At 43.1% G+C, this 18,093-nt stretch overlaps 10 non-coding genes across 10 annotated transcripts; all 10 read right to left on the reverse strand.

Annotated features, from left to right (window-relative positions):
• Nucleotides 1-504: 504 nt before the first annotated feature.
• On the reverse strand, nt 505-577 carry trnaf-gaa (transfer RNA phenylalanine (anticodon GAA)). The gene has a single exon. It is a non-coding gene; the product is annotated as a tRNA-Phe (tRNA).
• Nucleotides 578-2,345: 1,768 nt separating this feature from the next.
• Nucleotides 2,346-2,418, reverse strand: trnaf-gaa (transfer RNA phenylalanine (anticodon GAA)). The gene has a single exon. It is a non-coding gene; the product is annotated as a tRNA-Phe (tRNA).
• A 1,051-nt stretch (nt 2,419-3,469) lies between these two features.
• trnaf-gaa (transfer RNA phenylalanine (anticodon GAA)) lies at nt 3,470-3,542 on the reverse strand. The gene has a single exon. It is a non-coding gene; the product is annotated as a tRNA-Phe (tRNA).
• Nucleotides 3,543-4,553: 1,011 nt separating this feature from the next.
• On the reverse strand, nt 4,554-4,627 carry trnaf-gaa (transfer RNA phenylalanine (anticodon GAA)). The gene has a single exon. It is a non-coding gene; the product is annotated as a tRNA-Phe (tRNA).
• Nucleotides 4,628-6,918: 2,291 nt separating this feature from the next.
• On the reverse strand, nt 6,919-6,991 carry trnaf-gaa (transfer RNA phenylalanine (anticodon GAA)). Its single transcript has one exon. It is a non-coding gene; the product is annotated as a tRNA-Phe (tRNA).
• Nucleotides 6,992-8,769: 1,778 nt separating this feature from the next.
• Nucleotides 8,770-8,842, reverse strand: trnaf-gaa (transfer RNA phenylalanine (anticodon GAA)). The gene has a single exon. It is a non-coding gene; the product is annotated as a tRNA-Phe (tRNA).
• A 1,927-nt stretch (nt 8,843-10,769) lies between these two features.
• Nucleotides 10,770-10,842, reverse strand: trnaf-gaa (transfer RNA phenylalanine (anticodon GAA)). Its single transcript has one exon. It is a non-coding gene; the product is annotated as a tRNA-Phe (tRNA).
• Nucleotides 10,843-13,043: 2,201 nt separating this feature from the next.
• On the reverse strand, nt 13,044-13,116 carry trnaf-gaa (transfer RNA phenylalanine (anticodon GAA)). The gene has a single exon. It is a non-coding gene; the product is annotated as a tRNA-Phe (tRNA).
• A 1,927-nt stretch (nt 13,117-15,043) lies between these two features.
• On the reverse strand, nt 15,044-15,117 carry trnaf-gaa (transfer RNA phenylalanine (anticodon GAA)). The gene has a single exon. It is a non-coding gene; the product is annotated as a tRNA-Phe (tRNA).
• A 2,199-nt stretch (nt 15,118-17,316) lies between these two features.
• On the reverse strand, nt 17,317-17,389 carry trnaf-gaa (transfer RNA phenylalanine (anticodon GAA)). The gene has a single exon. It is a non-coding gene; the product is annotated as a tRNA-Phe (tRNA).
• Nucleotides 17,390-18,093: the final 704 nt, after the last annotated feature.

Below are 18,093 nucleotides of genomic sequence, written 5' to 3' on the forward strand. Positions count from 1 at the left end.
ACTACACACGCACTTAATATCTACCCAAAGCCCTGTTTATAGTTCTCATTAAAATCTGAACACTGAAAGTTTAACTGCTTTCCACATACTGTCCGTCCTGTTCTGTATTTTCAGCTTTAAATTTGCTGACGTACGGCAAAGGGAGCGCGATATCGGTCCTGGCGGTGAAAGCTGCTTCGACGGAGGAGTCGGTGTCTCGGAACTGGCCGGGATTGGAACGTTCTTGTGTCACACGAAGTGTCTGAAAGGCGCGGATTCACATGAAGATCATCAGCGCGGTGCCGACACCTCCTGCTCCAATGTCAGCGGCACTGAGAGTGAAAAAACCAAGAGAAAAAAGCAGAAGGTATGAGAGAAATCAAAGCCAAATATAGACACCATAAATATTTCCCATCCTTGATGCCTCTCGATTCCATCACCAATTCTTCAGTGGCGGGTATCAAATTTTACTGTAAATAAATGCGAGAATCGAAGCAAGGAAGAAGAAACGAAATAACCAAAAACTGCCGAAACTCGGAATTGAACCAAAGACCTTTAGATATTCAGTTCAACGCTCACCCAACTGAGCTATTTCGGCCCCTTGTCAAAAATTTACTTTATGTCATTGTCTTGGAAGAAAATATAAATCCAGGAGGCATTTCCCCTCCTGTTCATTCCGCAATTCGTTTAAAAAATCGCACTCATAGATACACACCCACAGCACATATATAAACATCACACTCATATACACAAACCCAGAGTTCATATATAAACATCGCACTCATATATACACACCCACGGTTCAGATATAAAGAGCGCACTCACATATACACACCAACAGCTCATATATAATGATCGCACTCATATATACACACCCACAGTTCATATAAATATCACACTCATCGATACACACCCACAGCTTATAAAACCACAATGCATTCATGCATCCACATCCAGTTCATTGAAGGGAGATCGGCACCGACTGCCGATTGAGCTCTCGGATGGGACAGGCGGAAGCAACAGAAACCGAACAAACTCTGGATCTCACCCTCAACACAGACCGGTGGATCCACCTGTGAAGTTACACCGTACTTTGATAGCATGGACGGTAACGGGTTCTGAGAAGGCATCAGGACGTCTAATGGCTTCTGAGTGGCGATCCATTTGGGCAAGGGGATCTCAGAGAGGGGAAGGGATAGTCAGAGGGCATCAGAGAGTGCAATGGGGCTCAGAGCGGCGTCGGGACAGTCAAAGGGTATCAGAGAGTGTAATGGGGCTCAGAGAGGGTAAGAGACAGTCAGAGGGTATCAGAGAGTATATTGAGATCTCACAGAGGGGAAGGACTGCCAGAGGGTATCAGAGAGTGTAAGGACGCTCAGGGCGTATCAGTGGGTGAGGGGCACTCAGCGGGTATCAGAGAGTGTAAGGGGCGCTGACAAGGTTCAAAGAGGATAATGGACTCTCTGAGAGAAGATGAGGAGCTCAGGGAGAATCAAAGAGGGTAAGTTGGGCTCAAGAGATATCAGATAGGCGAATGGATCCAGAGTTGGCATCCGCTTAATATTATAAATATCGCACTCATGTATACACTCCCATTGTTCATATATAAACATCGCACTCAGATATACATACCCACAGTTCATATATAAACATCGCACTCATATATACACACCCACCGTTGATATGTGAACATCGCACTCATATAGACACACACACAGTTCATATATAAACATCACACTCATATATACACTCCCATAGTTCATACATAAACATCACATTCATTTTTACACCCCCACAGTTCATGTGTGAACATCGAATTCATATATAGACTCCCACACTTTATAAAACAACAGCGCACTCTTACTACACACGCACTTAATATCTACCCAGAGCCCTGTTTATAGTTCTCATTAAAATCTGAACACTGAAAGCTTAACTGCTTTCCAGATACTGTCCGTCCTGCTTTGTATTTTCAGCGTTAAATTTGCTGACGTACGGCAAAGGGAGCGCGATATCGGTCCTGGTGGTGAAAGCTGCTTCGACGGAGGAGTCGGTGTCCAGGAACAGGCCGGGATTGGAACGTTCTTGTGTCACACGAAGTGTCTGAAAGGCGCGAATACACTTGAAGATCATCAGCGCGCTGCCGACACCTCCTGCTCCAATGTCAGCGGCACTGAGAGTGAAAAAACCAAGAGAAAAAAGCAGAAGGTATGAGAGAAATCAAAGCCAAATAAAGACGCCATTAATATTTCCCATCCTTGATGCCTCTCGATTCCATACCGAATCCTTCAGTGGCTGGTCTCAAATGTTATTATGAAGAAATGCGAGAATCGAAGCAAGGAAGAAGAAACTAAATAACCAGGAACTGCCGAAACTCGGGATTGAACCAAGGACCTTTCGATCTTCAGTCTAACGCTCTCCCAACTGAGCTATTTCGGCCCCTTGTCAAAAGTTTACTTTATGTCATTGTCGTGGAAGAAAATATAACCCCAGGGGGCATTTGCCCTCCTGTTCATTCCGCAATTCATTAAAAAAATCGTACTCACAAACACACACCCACAGTTCATATATAAACATCGCACTCATAGATACACACTCACAGCTCATATATAAAGATCACACTCATATATAAACACCCACAGTTCATATATGAACATTGCACTCATATATACACACCCACAGTTCATATATAAACATCACACTCATATATACACACCCACAGTTCATATGTGAACATCGCACTCATACATACACACCCACAGTTCATATATCAATATCACACTCATATATACACACCCACAGTTCATATGTGAACATCGCACTCAAATATACACACCCACAGTTCATATCTTAACATCACACTCAAATATGCACCCCCACAGTTCATATATAAACATCACACTCAAATGTACACACCCACAGTTCATGTGTGAACAGCGAATTCATATTTTGACTCCCACACTTTATAAAACAACAGCGCACTCTTACTACACACGCACCTAATATCAACCCAAAGCCCTCTTCATAATTCTCATTAAAATCTGAACACTGAAATTTTAACTGTTTTCCAGATATTGTCCGTCCTGTTCTGGATTTTCAGCGATACATTTGCAGAATTACGGCAAAGGGAGCGCGATATCGGTCCTGGTGGTGAAAGCTGCTTCGACGGAGGAGTCAGTGCCTTGGAACTGGCCGGGAGTTTAACGTTCTTGTGTCACACGAACTGTCTGAAAGGCGCGCATTCACATGAAGATCATCAGCGCGGAGCCGACACCTGGTGCTGCAATGTTCGCGGCAAAGAGAGTGACAAAACCAAGAGAAAAAGGCAGAAGGTGTGAGAGAAATCAAAGCCAAATATAGACACCATTAATATTTCCCATCCTTGATGCCACTCGATTCCATCACCAATTCTTCAGTTGCGGGTATCAAATGTTACTGTAAATAAATGCGAGAATCGAAGCAAGGAAGAAGAAACTAAATAACCAAAAACTGCCGAAACTCGAAATTGAACCAAGGACCTTTAGATTTTCAGTCCAACGCTCTCCCAACTGAGCTATTTCGGCCCTTTGTCAAACATTTACTTTATGTCATTGTCTTGGAAGAAAATATAAATCCAGGAGGCATTTCCCCTCCTGTTCATTCCGCAATTCGTATAAAAAATCGCACTCATAGATACACACCCACAGCACATATATAAACATCACACTCATATACACAAACCCACATTTCATATATAAACATCGCACTCATATATACACACCCACAACTCATATATAAAGAGCGCACTCATATATAGACACCCACAGTTCATATATAAATATCACACTCATATATACACACCCACAGTTCATATATAAACATCACACTCATATATACACACCCACAGTTCATATATAAATATCACACTCATATATAAACACCCATCGTTCATACATAAACATCAAACTCATATATACACACCAACAGTTCATATATAAACATCAAACTCATATTTCCACACCCACAGTTCATGTGTGAACATCGAATTCATATATAGACTCCCACACTTTATAAAACAACAGCGCACTCTTACTGCACACGCCCTTAATATCTACCCAAAGCCCTGTTTATAGTTCTTATTAAAATCTGAACACTGAAAGCTTAACTGTTTTCCAGATACTGTCAGTCCTGTTTTGTATTTTCAGCTTTAAATTTGCTGAAGTACGGCAAAGGGAGCGCGATATCGGTCCTGGCGGTGAAAGCTGCTTCGACGGCGGAGTCGGTGTCTCGGAACTGGCCGGGATTGGAACGTTCTTGTGTCACACGAAGTGTCTGAAAGGCGCGGATTCACATGAAGATCATCAGCGCGGTGCCGACACCTGGTGCTGCAATGTTAGCGGCACCGAGAATGAAAAAAACAAGAGAAAAAGGCAGAAGGTATGAGAGAAATCAAAGCCAAATGTAGACACTATAAATATTTCCCATCCTTGATGCCTCTCGATTCCACCCCCAATCCTTCAGTGGCCGTTATCAAATGTTACTGCAAATAAATGCGAGAATCGAAGCAAGGAAGAAGAAACTAAATAAGCAGGAAATGCCGAAACTCGGGATTGAGCCAAGGGCCTTTACGATCTTCAGTCTAACGCTCTCCCAACTGAGCTGTTTCGGCCCCTTGTCAAAAGTTTACTTTATGTCATTGTCGTGGAAGAAAATATAACCCCAGGGGACATTTCCCCTCCTGTTCATTCCGCAATTCATAAAAAAAAATCGCACTGATATATAGACACCCACAGTTCATATATAAAGATCGCACTCATATATACACACCCACAGTTCATATATAAACATCGCACTCATATATACACACCCACAGTTCATATATAAACATCGCACTCATATATACACACCCACAGTTCATATATAAACATCGCACTCATATATACACACCCACAGTTCATATATAAACATCGCACTCATATATACACACCCACAGTTCATATATAAACATCGCACTCATATATACACACCCACAGTTCATATATAAACATCGCACTCATATATACACACCCACAGTTCATATATAAACATCACACTCATATATACACACCCACAGTTCATATATAAAGATCACACTCATATATACACACCCACAGTTCATATATAAACATCGCACTCATATATACACACCCACAGTTCATATATAAACATCACACTCATATATACACACCCACAGTTCATATATAAAGATCACACTCATATATACACACCCACAGTTCATATATAAAGATCACACTCATATATACACACCCACAGTTCATATATAAACATCGCACTCATCGATACACTCCCACAGTTTATAAAACCACAACGCATTCAGACATCCACACCCAGTTTATTGGAGGGAAAATCGGTACCGACTGCCCATCGAGCTCCTGGATGGGACAGGCGGAAGCAACAGCAACCGAACAAACTCTGGATCTCATCCTTAACACAGACCGGTAGATCCACCTGTGAAGTTACACCGTACTTTGATAGCAAGGACGGTAACGGGTTCTGAGAAGGCATCAGGATGTCCAATGGCTTCTGAGTGGCGATCCATTTGGGCAAGGGGATCTCAGAGAGGGGAAGGGAGAGTCAGATGGCATCAGAGAGTGTCATGGGGCTCGGAGAGGGTGAGGGACAGTCAGAGGGTATCAGAGAGTATATTGAGATCCCACAGAGGGGAAGGAGTGCCAGAGGGTATCAGAGAGTGTAAGGACGCTCAGGGCGTATCAGTGGGTGAGGGGCACTCAGCGGGTATCAGAGAGTGTAAAGGGCGCTGACAAGGTTCAAAGAGGATAATGGACTCTCTGAGAATATCAGAGAAGTTGAAGAGCTCAGGGAGAATCAAAGAGGGTAAGGTGGGCTCAGGAGGTGTCAGATAGGCGAATGGATCCAGAGTTGGCATCCTCTTAATATTATAAACATCGCACTAATGTATACACTCCCATTCTTCATATATAAACATCGCACTCATGTATGCACTCCCGCAGATCATATATAAACATCGCACTCATATATACACACCCACAGTTCATATGTGAACATCGCACTCATATATACACACCCATAGTTCATATATAAACATCACACTCATATATACACACCCACAGTTCATATATAAACATCACATTCATATATACACACCCACAGTTCATATATAAACATCAAACTCATGCATACACATCCACAGTTCATATATAAACATCAGACTCATATATACGGACCACCAGTTCATATATAAATATCGCACTCATATATAAACACCCATCGTTCATATATAAACATCAAACTCATATAGACACACCCACAGTTCATATGTGAACATCGCACTCATATATACACACCCACAGTTCATGTGTGAACATCGAATTCATATATAGACTCCCACACTTTATAAAACAACAGCGCACTCTTACTACACACGCACCTAATATCTGCCCAAAGCCCTGTTTATAGTTCTTATTAAAATCTGAACACTGAAAGCTTAACTGCTTTCCAGATACTGTCCGTCCTGTTTTTTATTTTCAGCGTTAAATTTGCTGACGTACGGCAAAGGGAGCGCGATATCCGTCCTGGCGGTGAAAGCTGCTTCGACGGAGGAGTCGGTGTCCAGAAACTGGCCGGGATTGGAACGTTCTTGTGTCACACGAAGTGTCTGAAAGGCGCGGATTCACATGAAGATCATCAGCGCGGTGCCGACACCTCCTGCTCCAATGTCAGCGGCACTGAGAGTGAAAAAACCAAGAGAAAAAAGCAGAAGGTATATGAGAAATCAAAGCCAAATAAAGACGCCATTAATATTTCCCATCCTTGATGCCTCTCGATTCCATCCCCAATCCTTCAGTGGCTGGTGTCAAATGTGAGTGTGAAGAAATGCGAGAATCGAAGCAAGGAAGAAGAAACTGAATCACCAGGAACGACCGAAACTCGGGATTGAACCAAGAACCTTTAGATTTTCAGTCTAACGCTCGCCCAACTAAGCTATTTCAGCCCCTTGTCAAAAGTTTACTTTATGTCATTGTCGTGGAAGAAAATATAACCCCAGGGGGCATTTCCCCTCCTGTTCATTCCGCAATTCATTAAAAAAAATCGCACTCATATATACACACCCACAGTTCATATATAAAGATCGCACTCATATATACACACCCACAGCTCATATATAAAGATCACACTCATATATAAACACACACAGTTCATAAAAGTATCACACTCATCCATGCACTCACACAGTTTATAAAACCACAACGCATTCAGACATCCACACCCAGTTTATTGGAGGGAGATCGGTTCCGACTGCCGATCGAGCTCTCGGATGGGACAGGCGGAAGCAACAGCAACCGAACAAACTCTGGATCTCATTCTTAACACAGACCGGTAGATTCACCTGTGAAGTTACACCGTACTTTGATAGCAAGGACGGTAACCGGTTCTGAGAAGGCACCAGGACGTCCAATGGCTTCTGAGTGGCGATCCATTTGGGCAAGGTGATCTCAGAGAGGGGAAGGGACCGTCAGAGGGCTTCAGAGAGTGTGATGGGGCTCAGAGAAGGGAAGGGACAGTCAGAGGGCATCAGAGAGTGTAATAGGGCTCAGAGAGGGTAAGGGACAGTCAGAGGGTATCAGAGAGTATATTGAGATCTCACAGAGGGGAAGGACTGCCAGAGGGATTCAGAGAGTGCAAGGACGCTCAGGGCGTATCAGTGGGTGCGGGGCACTCAGCGGGTATCAGAGAGTGTAAAGGGCGCTGACAAATTTCAAAGAAGATAATGGACTCTCTGAGCGTATCAGAGAAGATGAGAAGCTCAGGGAGAATCAAAGAGGGTCAGGTGGGCTCAGGAGGTATCAGATAGGCGAATGGATCCAGAGATGTCATCCTCTTAATATTATAAACATCGCACTCATGTATACACTCCCATTGTTCATATATAAACATCGCACCTACGTATGCACTCCCGCAGATCATATATAAATATTGCACTCATATACGAACTCCAATTGTTCATATGTAAACATCGCACTCATATATACACACCCACAGTTCATATATAAACATCGCACTCATATATACACACTCACAGTTCATATGTGAACATCGAACTCATATATGCACACCCACAGTTCACATATAAACATCACATTCATATATACACACCCACAGTTCATATATAAACATCGCACTCATATACACACACCCACAGTTCATGTGTGAACATCGAATTCATATATAGACTCCCACACTTCATAAAACAACAGCGCACTCTTACTACACACGCACTTAATATCTCCCCAATGCCCTGTTTATAGTTCTCATTAAAATCTGAACACTGAAAGTTTAACAGCTTTCCACATACTGTCCGTCCTGTTTTGTATTTTCAGCTTTAAATTTGCTGAAGTACGGCAAAGGGAGCGCGATATCGGTCCTGGTGGTGAAAGCTGCTTCGACGGAGGAGTCGGTGTCTCGGAACAGGCCGGGATTGGAACGTTCTTGTGTCACACGAAGTGTCTGAAAGGCGCGGATTCACATGAAGATCAGCAGCGCGGTGCCGACACCTCCTGCTCCAATGTCAGCGGCACTGAGAGTGAAAAAACCATGAGAAAAAAGCAGAAGGTATGAGAGAAATCAAAGCCAAATATAGACGCCATAAATATTTCCCATTCTTGATGCCTCTCGATTCCATCCCCAATTCTTCAGTGGCGGGTATCAAATGTTCCTGCAAATAAACGCGAGAATCGAAGCAAGGAAGAAGAAACTAAATAATCAGGAACCTGCCGAAACTCGGGATTGAACCAAGGACCTTTAGATCTTCAGTCTAACGCTCTCCCAACTGAACTATTTCGGCCCCTTTTCAACAATTAACTTTAAGTCATTGTCTTGGAAGAAAATATAACTCCAGGAGGCATTTCCCCTCCGGTTCATTCCGCAATTCATAGAAAAAATCTCATTTATATATACACACCCACAGCTCATATATAAAGATCGCACTCATAAATACACACCCACAGCTCATATAAATATCACACTCATCGATACACTCTCACAGTTTATAAAACCACAACGCATTCATACATCCACATCCAGTTCATTGGAGGGAGATCGGTACCGACTGCCGATCGAGCTCTCGGATGGGACAGGCGGAAGCAACAGCAACCGAACAAACTCTGCATCTCATCGTTATCACAGACCGGGAGATCCACCTGTGAAGTTACACCGTACTTTAACAGCAAGGACGGTAACGGGTTCTGAGAAGGCATCAGGACGTCTCATGGCTTCTGTGTGGCGATCCATTTGGGCAAGGGGATCTCAGAGAGGGGAAGGGAGAGTCAGATGGCATCAGAGAGTGTAATGGGGCTCGGAGAGGGTGAGGGACAGTCAGACGGTATCAGAGAGTATATTGAGATCTCACAGAGGGGAAGGAGTGCCAGAGGGTATCAGAGAGTGTAAGGACGCTCAGGGCGTATCAGTGGGCGAGGGGCACTCAGCGGGTATCAGATAGTGTAAAGGGCGCTTGCAAGGTTCAAGGAGGATAATGGACTCTCTGAGCGTATCAGAGAAGATGAAGAGCTCAGGGAGAATCAAAGAGGGTAAGGTGGGCTCAGGAGGTGTCAGATAGGCGAATGGATCCAGAGTTGGCATCCTCTTAATATTATAAACATCGCACTAATGTATACACTCCCATTCTTCATATATAAACATCGCACTCATATATACACACCCACAGTTCATATATAAACATCACACTCATATATACACACCCACAGTTCATATGTGAACATCGCACTCATATATACACACCCACAGTTCATATATAAATATCACACTCATATATACACACCCACAGTTCATATATAAACATCACACTCATATACACACACCCACAGTTCATATATAAACATCACACCCATATATACGCACCTGTAGTTCATATATAAATATCACACTCATATATAAACACCCATCGTTCACATATAAACATCGAACTCATATATACACACCCACAGATCATGTGTGAACATCGCACTCATATATACACACCCACAGTTCATATATAAACATCACACTCATATATACACACTCACGGTTCATATATAAATATCACACTCATATATAAACACCCATCGTTCATACATAAACATCAAACTCATATATACACACCCACAGTTCATATATAAACATCAAACTCATATATACACACCCACAGTTCATGTGTGAACATCGCACTCATATATAGACTCCCACACTTTATAAACCAACAGCGCACTCTTACTGCACACGCACTTAATATCTACCCAAAGCCCTGTTTATAGTTCTTATTAAAATCTGAACACTGAAAGTTTAACTGCTTTCCAGATACTGTCCGTCCTGTTTTGTATTTTCAGCTTTAAATTTGCTGACGTACGGCAAAGGGAGCGCGATATCGGTCCTGGTGGTGAAAGCTGCTTCGACGGAGGAGTCGGTGTCCTGGAACAGGCCGGGATTGGAACGTTCTTGTGTCACACGAAGTGTCTGAAAGGCGCGAATACACATGAAGATCATCAGCGCGGTGCCGACACCTCCTGCTCCAATGTCAGCGGCACTGAGAGTGAAAAAACCAAGAGAAAAAAGCAGAAGGTATGAGAGAAATTAAAGCCAAATAAAGACGCCATTAATATTTCCCATCCTTGATGCCTCTCGATTCCATCCCCAATCCTTCAGTGGCTGGTCTCAAATGTTACTGCAAAGAAATGCGAGAATCGAAGCAAGGAAGAAGAAACGAAATAACCAGGAACTGCCGAAACTCGAGATTGAACCAAGGACTTTTAGATCTTCAGTCTAACGCTCTCCCAACTGAGCTATTTCAGCCCCTTGTCAAAAGTTTACTTTATGTCATTGTCGTGGAAGAAAATATAACCCCAGGGGGCATTTCCCCTCCTGTTCATTCCGCAATTCATTAAAAAAATATCGCACTCATACACACACGCACAGTTCATATATAATCATCGCACTCATATATACACACCCACAGCTCATATATAAAGATCACACTCATATATAAACACCCACAGTTCATATAAGTATCACACTCATCGATGCACTCACACAGTTTATAAAACCACAACGCATTTATACATCCACACCCAGTTTATTGGAGGGAGATCGGTTCCGACTGCCGATCGAGCTCTCGGATGGGACAGGCGGAAGCAACAGCAACCGAACAAACTCTGGATCTCATTCTTAACACAGACCGTTAGATTCACCTGTGAAGTTACACCGTACTTTGATAGCAAGGACGGTAACGGGTTCTGAGAAGGCACCAGGACGTCCAATGGCTTCTGAGTGGCGATCCATTTGGGCAAGGTGATCTCAGAGAGGGGAAGGGACCGTCAGAGGATATCAGAGAGTATATTGAGATCTCACAGAGGGGAAGGACTGCCAGAGGGAATCAGAGAGTGCAAGGACGCTCAGGGCGTATCAGTGGGTGCGGGGCACTCAGCGGGTATCAGAGAGTGTAAAGGGCGCTGACAAATTTCAAAGAAGATAATGGACTCTCTGAGCGTATCAGAGAAGATGAGAAGCTGAGGGAGAATCAAAGAGGTTCAGGTGGGCTCAGGAGGTATCAGATAGGCGAATGGATCCAGAGATGGCATCCTCTTAATATTATAAACATCGCACTCATGTATACACTCCCATTGTTCATATATAAACATCGCACCTACGTATGCACTCCCGCAGATCATATATAAATATTGCACTCATATATGAACTCCGATTGTTCATATATAAACATCGCACTCATATATACACACCCACAGTTCATATATAAACATCGCACTCATATATACACACCCACAGTTCATATATAAACATCGCACTCATATATACACACCCACAGTTCATATATAAACATCGCACTCATATATACACACCCACAGTTCATATATAAACATCGCACTCATATATACACACCCACAGTTCATATATAAACATCGCACTCATATATACACACCCCACAGTTCATATGTGAACATCGCACTCATATATACACACCCACAGTTCATATATAAACATCGCACTCATATATACACACCCACAGTTCATATATAAACATCGCACTCATATATACACACCCACAGTTCATATATAAACATCGCACTCATATATACACACCCACAGTTCATATATAAACATCGCACTCATATATACACACCCACAGTTCATATGTAAACATCGCACTCATATATACACACCCACAGTTCATATATAAACATCGCACTCATATATACACACCCCACAGTTCATATGTGAACATCGCACTCATATATACACACCCACAGTTCATATATAAACATCGCACTCATATATACACACCCACAGTTCACATATAAACATCACATTTATATATACACACCCACATTTCATAGATACACATCGCACTCATATAAACACACCCACAGTTCATAGATACACATCGCACTCACATACACACACCCACAGTTCATGTGTGAACATCGAATTCATATATAGACTCCCACACTTCATAAAACAACAGCGCACTCTTACTACACACGCACTTAATATCTCCCCAAAGCCCTGTTTATAGTTCTCATTAAAATCTGAACACTGAAAGTTTAACAGCTTTCCACATACTGTCCGTCCTGTTTTGTATTTTCAGCTTTAAATTTGCTGAAGTACGGCAAAGGGAGCGCGATATCGGTCCTGGCGGTGAAAGCTGCTTCGACGGAGGAGTCGGTGTCTCGGAACAGGCCGGGATTGGAACGTTCTTGTGTCACACGAAGTGTCTGAAAGGCGCGGATTCACATGAAGATCATCAGCGCGGTGCCGACACCTCCTGCTCCGATGTCAGCGGCACTGAGAGTGAAAAAACCATGAGAAAAAAGCAGAAGGTATGAGAGAAATCAAAGCCAAATATAGACGCCATAAATATTTCCCATTCTTGATGCCTCTCGATTCCATCCCCAATTCTTCAGTGGCGGGTATCAAATGTTCCTGCAAATAAACGCGAGAATCGAAGCAAGGAAGAAGAAACTAAATAATCAGGAACCTGCCGAAACTCGGGATTGAACCAAGGACCTTTAGATCTTCAGTCTAACGCTCTCCCAACTGAGCTATTTCGGCCCCTTTTCAACGATTAACTTTATGTCATTGTCTTGGAAGAAAATATAACTCCAGGAGGCATTTCCCCTCCGGTTCATTCCGCAATTCATAGAAAAAATCTCATTTATATATACACACCCACAGCTCATATATAAAGATCGCACTCATATATACACACCCACAGTTCATATAAATATCACACTCATCGATACACTCCCACAGTTTATAAAACCACAACGCATTCATACATCCACATCCAGTTCATTGGAGGGAGATCGGTACCGACTGCCGATCGAGCTCTCGGATGGGACAGGCGGAAGCAACAGCAACCGAACAAACTCTGGATCTCATCGTTATCACAGACCGGGAGATCCACCTGTGAAGTTACACCGTACTTTAACAGCAAGGACGGTAACGGGTTCTGAGAAGGCATCAGGACGTCTCATGGCTTCTGTGTGGCGATCCATTTGGGCAAGGGGATCTCAGAGAGGGGAAGGGAGAGTCAGATGGCATCAGAGAGTGTAATGGGGCTCGGAGAGGGTGAGGGACAGTCAGACGGTATCAGAGAGTATATTGAGATCTCACAGAGGGGAAGGAGTGCCAGAGGGTATCAGAGAGTGTAAGGACGCTCAGGGCGTATCAGTGGGCGAGGGGCACTCAGCGGGTATCAGATAGTGTAAAGGGCGCTTGCAAGGTTCAAGGAGGATAATGGACTCTCTGAGCGTATCAGAGAAGATGAAGAGCTCAGGGAGAATCAAAGAGGGTAAGGTGGGCTCAGGAGGTGTCAGATAGGCGAATGGATCCAGAGTTGGCATCCTCTTAATATTATAAACATCGCACTAATGTATACACTCCCATTCTTCATATATAAACATCGCACTCATATATACACACCCACAGTTCATATATAAACATCACACTCATATATACACACCCACAGTTCATATGTGAACATCGCACTCATATATACACACCCACAGTTCATATATAAATATCACACTCATATATACACACCCACAGTTCATATATAAACATCACACTCATATACACACACCCACAGTTCATATATAAACATCACACCCATATATACGCACCTGTAGTTCATATATAAATATCACACTCATATATAAACACCCATCGTTCACATATAAACATCGAACTCATATATACACACCCACAGATCATGTGTGAACATCGCACTCATATATACACACCCACAGTTCATATATAAACATCACACTCATATATACACACTCACGGTTCATATATAAATATCACACTCATATATAAACACCCATCGTTCATACATAAACATCAAACTCATATATACACACCCACAGTTCATATATAAACATCAAACTCATATTTCCACACCCACAGTTCATGTGTGAACATCGCACTCATATATAGACTCCCACACTTTATAAACCAACAGCGCACTCTTACTGCACACGCACTTAATATCTACCCAAAGCCCTGTTTATAGTTCTTATTAAAATCTGAACACTGAAAGTTTAACTGCTTTCCAGATACTGTCCGTCCTGTTTTGTATTTTCAGCTTTAAATTTGCTGACGTACGGCAAAGGGAGCGCGATATCGGTCCTGGTGGTGAAAGCTGCTTCGACGGAGGAGTCGGTGTCCTGGAACAGGCCGGGATTGGAACGTTCTTGTGTCACACGAAGTGTCTGAAAGGCGCGAATACACATGAAGATCATCAGCGCGGTGCCGACACCTCCTGCTCCAATGTCAGCGGCACTGAGAGTGAAAAAACCAAGAGAAAAAAGCAGAAGGTATGAGAGAAATTAAAGCCAAATAAAGACGCCATTAATATTTCCCATCCTTGATGCCTCTCGATTCCATCCCCAATCCTTCAGTGGCTGGTCTCAAATGTTACTGCAAAGAAATGCGAGAATCGAAGCAAGGAAGGAGAAACTAAATAACCAGGAACTGGCGAAACTCGAGATTGAACCAAGGACTTTTAGATCTTCAGTCTAACGCTCTCCCAACTGAGCTATTTCAGCCCCTTGTCAAAAGTTTACTTTATGTCATTGTCGTGGAAGAAAATATAACCCCAGGGGGCATTTCCCCTCCTGTTCATTCCGCAATTCATTAAAAAAAATCGCACTCATACACACACGCACAGTTCATATATAATCATCGCACTCATATATACACACCCACAGCTCATATATAAAGATCACACTCATATATAAACACCCACAGTTCATATAAGTATCACACTCATCGATGCACTCACACAGTTTATAAAACCACAACGCATTTATACATCCACACCCAGTTTATTGGAGGGAGATCGGTTCCGACTGCCGATCGAGCTCTCGGATGGGACAGGCGGAAGCAACAGCAACCGAACAAACTCTGGATCTCATTCTTAACACAGACCGTTAGATTCACCTGTGAAGTTACACCGTACTTTGATAGCAAGGACGGTAACGGGTTCTGAGAAGGCACCAGGACGTCCAATGGCTTCTGAGTGGCGATCCATTTGGGCAAGGTGATCTCAGAGAGGGGAAGGGACCGTCAGAGGATATCAGAGAGTATATTGAGATCTCACAGAGGGGAAGGACTGCCAGAGGGAATCAGAGAGTGCAAGGACGCTCAGGGCGTATCAGTGGGTGCGGGGCACTCAGCGGGTATCAGAGAGTGTAAAGGGCGCTGACAAATTTCAAAGAAGATAATGGACTCTCTGAGCGTATCAGAGAAGATGAGAAGCTGAGGGAGAATCAAAGAGGTTCAGGTGGGCTCAGGAGGTATCAGATAGGCGAATGGATCCAGAGATGGCATCCTCTTAATAATATAAACATCGCACTCATGTATACACTCCCATTGTTCATATATAAACATCGCACCTACGTATGCACTCCCGCAGATCATATATAAATATTGCACTCATATATGAACTCCGATTGTTCATATATAAACATCGCACTCATATATACACACCCACAGTTCATATATAAACATCGCACTCATATATACACACCCACAGTTCATATATAAACATCGCACTCATATATACACACCCACAGTTCATATATAAACATCGCACTCATATATACACACCCACAGTTCATATATAAACATCGCACTCATATATACACACCCACAGTTCATATATAAACATCGCACTCATATATACACACCCCACAGTTCATATGTGAACATCGCACTCATATATACACACCCACAGTTCATATATAAACATCGCACTCATATATACACACCCACAGTTCATATATAAACATCGCACTCATATATACACACCCACAGTTCATATATAAACATCGCACTCATATATACACACCCACAGTTCATATATAAACATCGCACTCATATATACACACCCACAGTTCATATGTAAACATCGCACTCATATATACACACCCACAGTTCATATATAAACATCGCACTCATATATACACACCCCACAGTTCATATGTGAACATCGCACTCATATATACACACCCACAGTTCATATATAAACATCGCACTCATATATACACACCCACAGTTCACATATAAACATCACATTTATATATACACACCCACATTTCATAGATACACATCGCACTCATATAAACACACCCACAGTTCATAGATACACATCGCACTCACATACACACACCCACAGTTCATGTGTGAACATCGAATTCATATATAGACTCCCACACTTCATAAAACAACAGCGCACTCTTACTACACACGCACTTAATATCTCCCCAAAGCCCTGTTTATAGTTCTCATTAAAATCTGAACACTGAAAGTTTAACAGCTTTCCACATACTGTCCGTCCTGTTTTGTATTTTCAGCTTTAAATTTGCTGAAGTACGGCAAAGGGAGCGCGATATCGGTCCTGGCGGTGAAAGCTGCTTCGACGGAGGAGTCGGTGTCTCGGAACAGGCCGGGATTGGAACGTTCTTGTGTCACACGAAGTGTCTGAAAGGCGCGGATTCACATGAAGATCATCAGCGCGGTGCCGACACCTCCTGCTCCAATGTCAGCGGCACTGAGAGTGAAAAAACCATGAGAAAAAAGCAGAAGGTATGAGAGAAATCAAAGCCAAATATAGACGCCATAAATATTTCCCATTCTTGATGCCTCTCGATTCCATCCCCAATTCTTCAGTGGCGGGTATCAAATGTTCCTGCAAATAAACGCGAGAATCGAAGCAAGGAAGAAGAAACTAAATAATCAGGAACCTGCCGAAACTCGGGATTGAACCAAGGACCTTTAGATCTTCAGTCTAACGCTCTCCCAACTGAGCTATTTCGGCCCCTTTTCAACGATTAACTTTATGTCATTGTCTTGGAAGAAAATATAACTCCAGGAGGCATTTCCCCTCCGGTTCATTCCGCAATTCATAGAAAAAATCTCATTTATATATACACACCCACAGCTCATATATAAAGATCGCACTCATATATACACACCCACAGTTCATATAAATATCACACTCATCGATACACTCCCACAGTTTATAAAACCACAACGCATTCATACATCCACATCCAGTTCATTGGAGGGAGATCGGTACCGACTGCCGATCGAGCTCTCGGATGGGACAGGCGGAAGCAACAGCAACCGAACAAACTCTGGATCTCATCGTTATCACAGACCGGGAGATCCACCTGTGAAGTTACACCGTACTTTAACAGCAAGGACGGTAACGGGTTCTGAGAAGGCATCAGGACGTCTCATGGCTTCTGTGTGGCGATCCATTTGGGCAAGGGGATCTCAGAGAGGGGAAGGGAGAGTCAGATGGCATCAGAGAGTGTAATGGGGCTCGGAGAGGGTGAGGGACAGTCAGACGGTATCAGAGAGTATATTGAGATCTCACAGAGGGGAAGGAGTGCCAGAGGGTATCAGAGAGTGTAAGGACGCTCAGGGCGTATCAGTGGGCGAGGGGCACTCAGCGGGTATCAGATAGTGTAAAGGGCGCTTGCAAGGTTCAAGGAGGATAATGGACTCTCTGAGCGT

This window comes from Heptranchias perlo, chromosome 20, assembly GCF_035084215.1.
Source record: "Heptranchias perlo isolate sHepPer1 chromosome 20, sHepPer1.hap1, whole genome shotgun sequence".
In the NCBI taxonomy this organism is placed as follows: Eukaryota; Metazoa; Chordata; class Chondrichthyes; order Hexanchiformes; family Hexanchidae; genus Heptranchias; species Heptranchias perlo.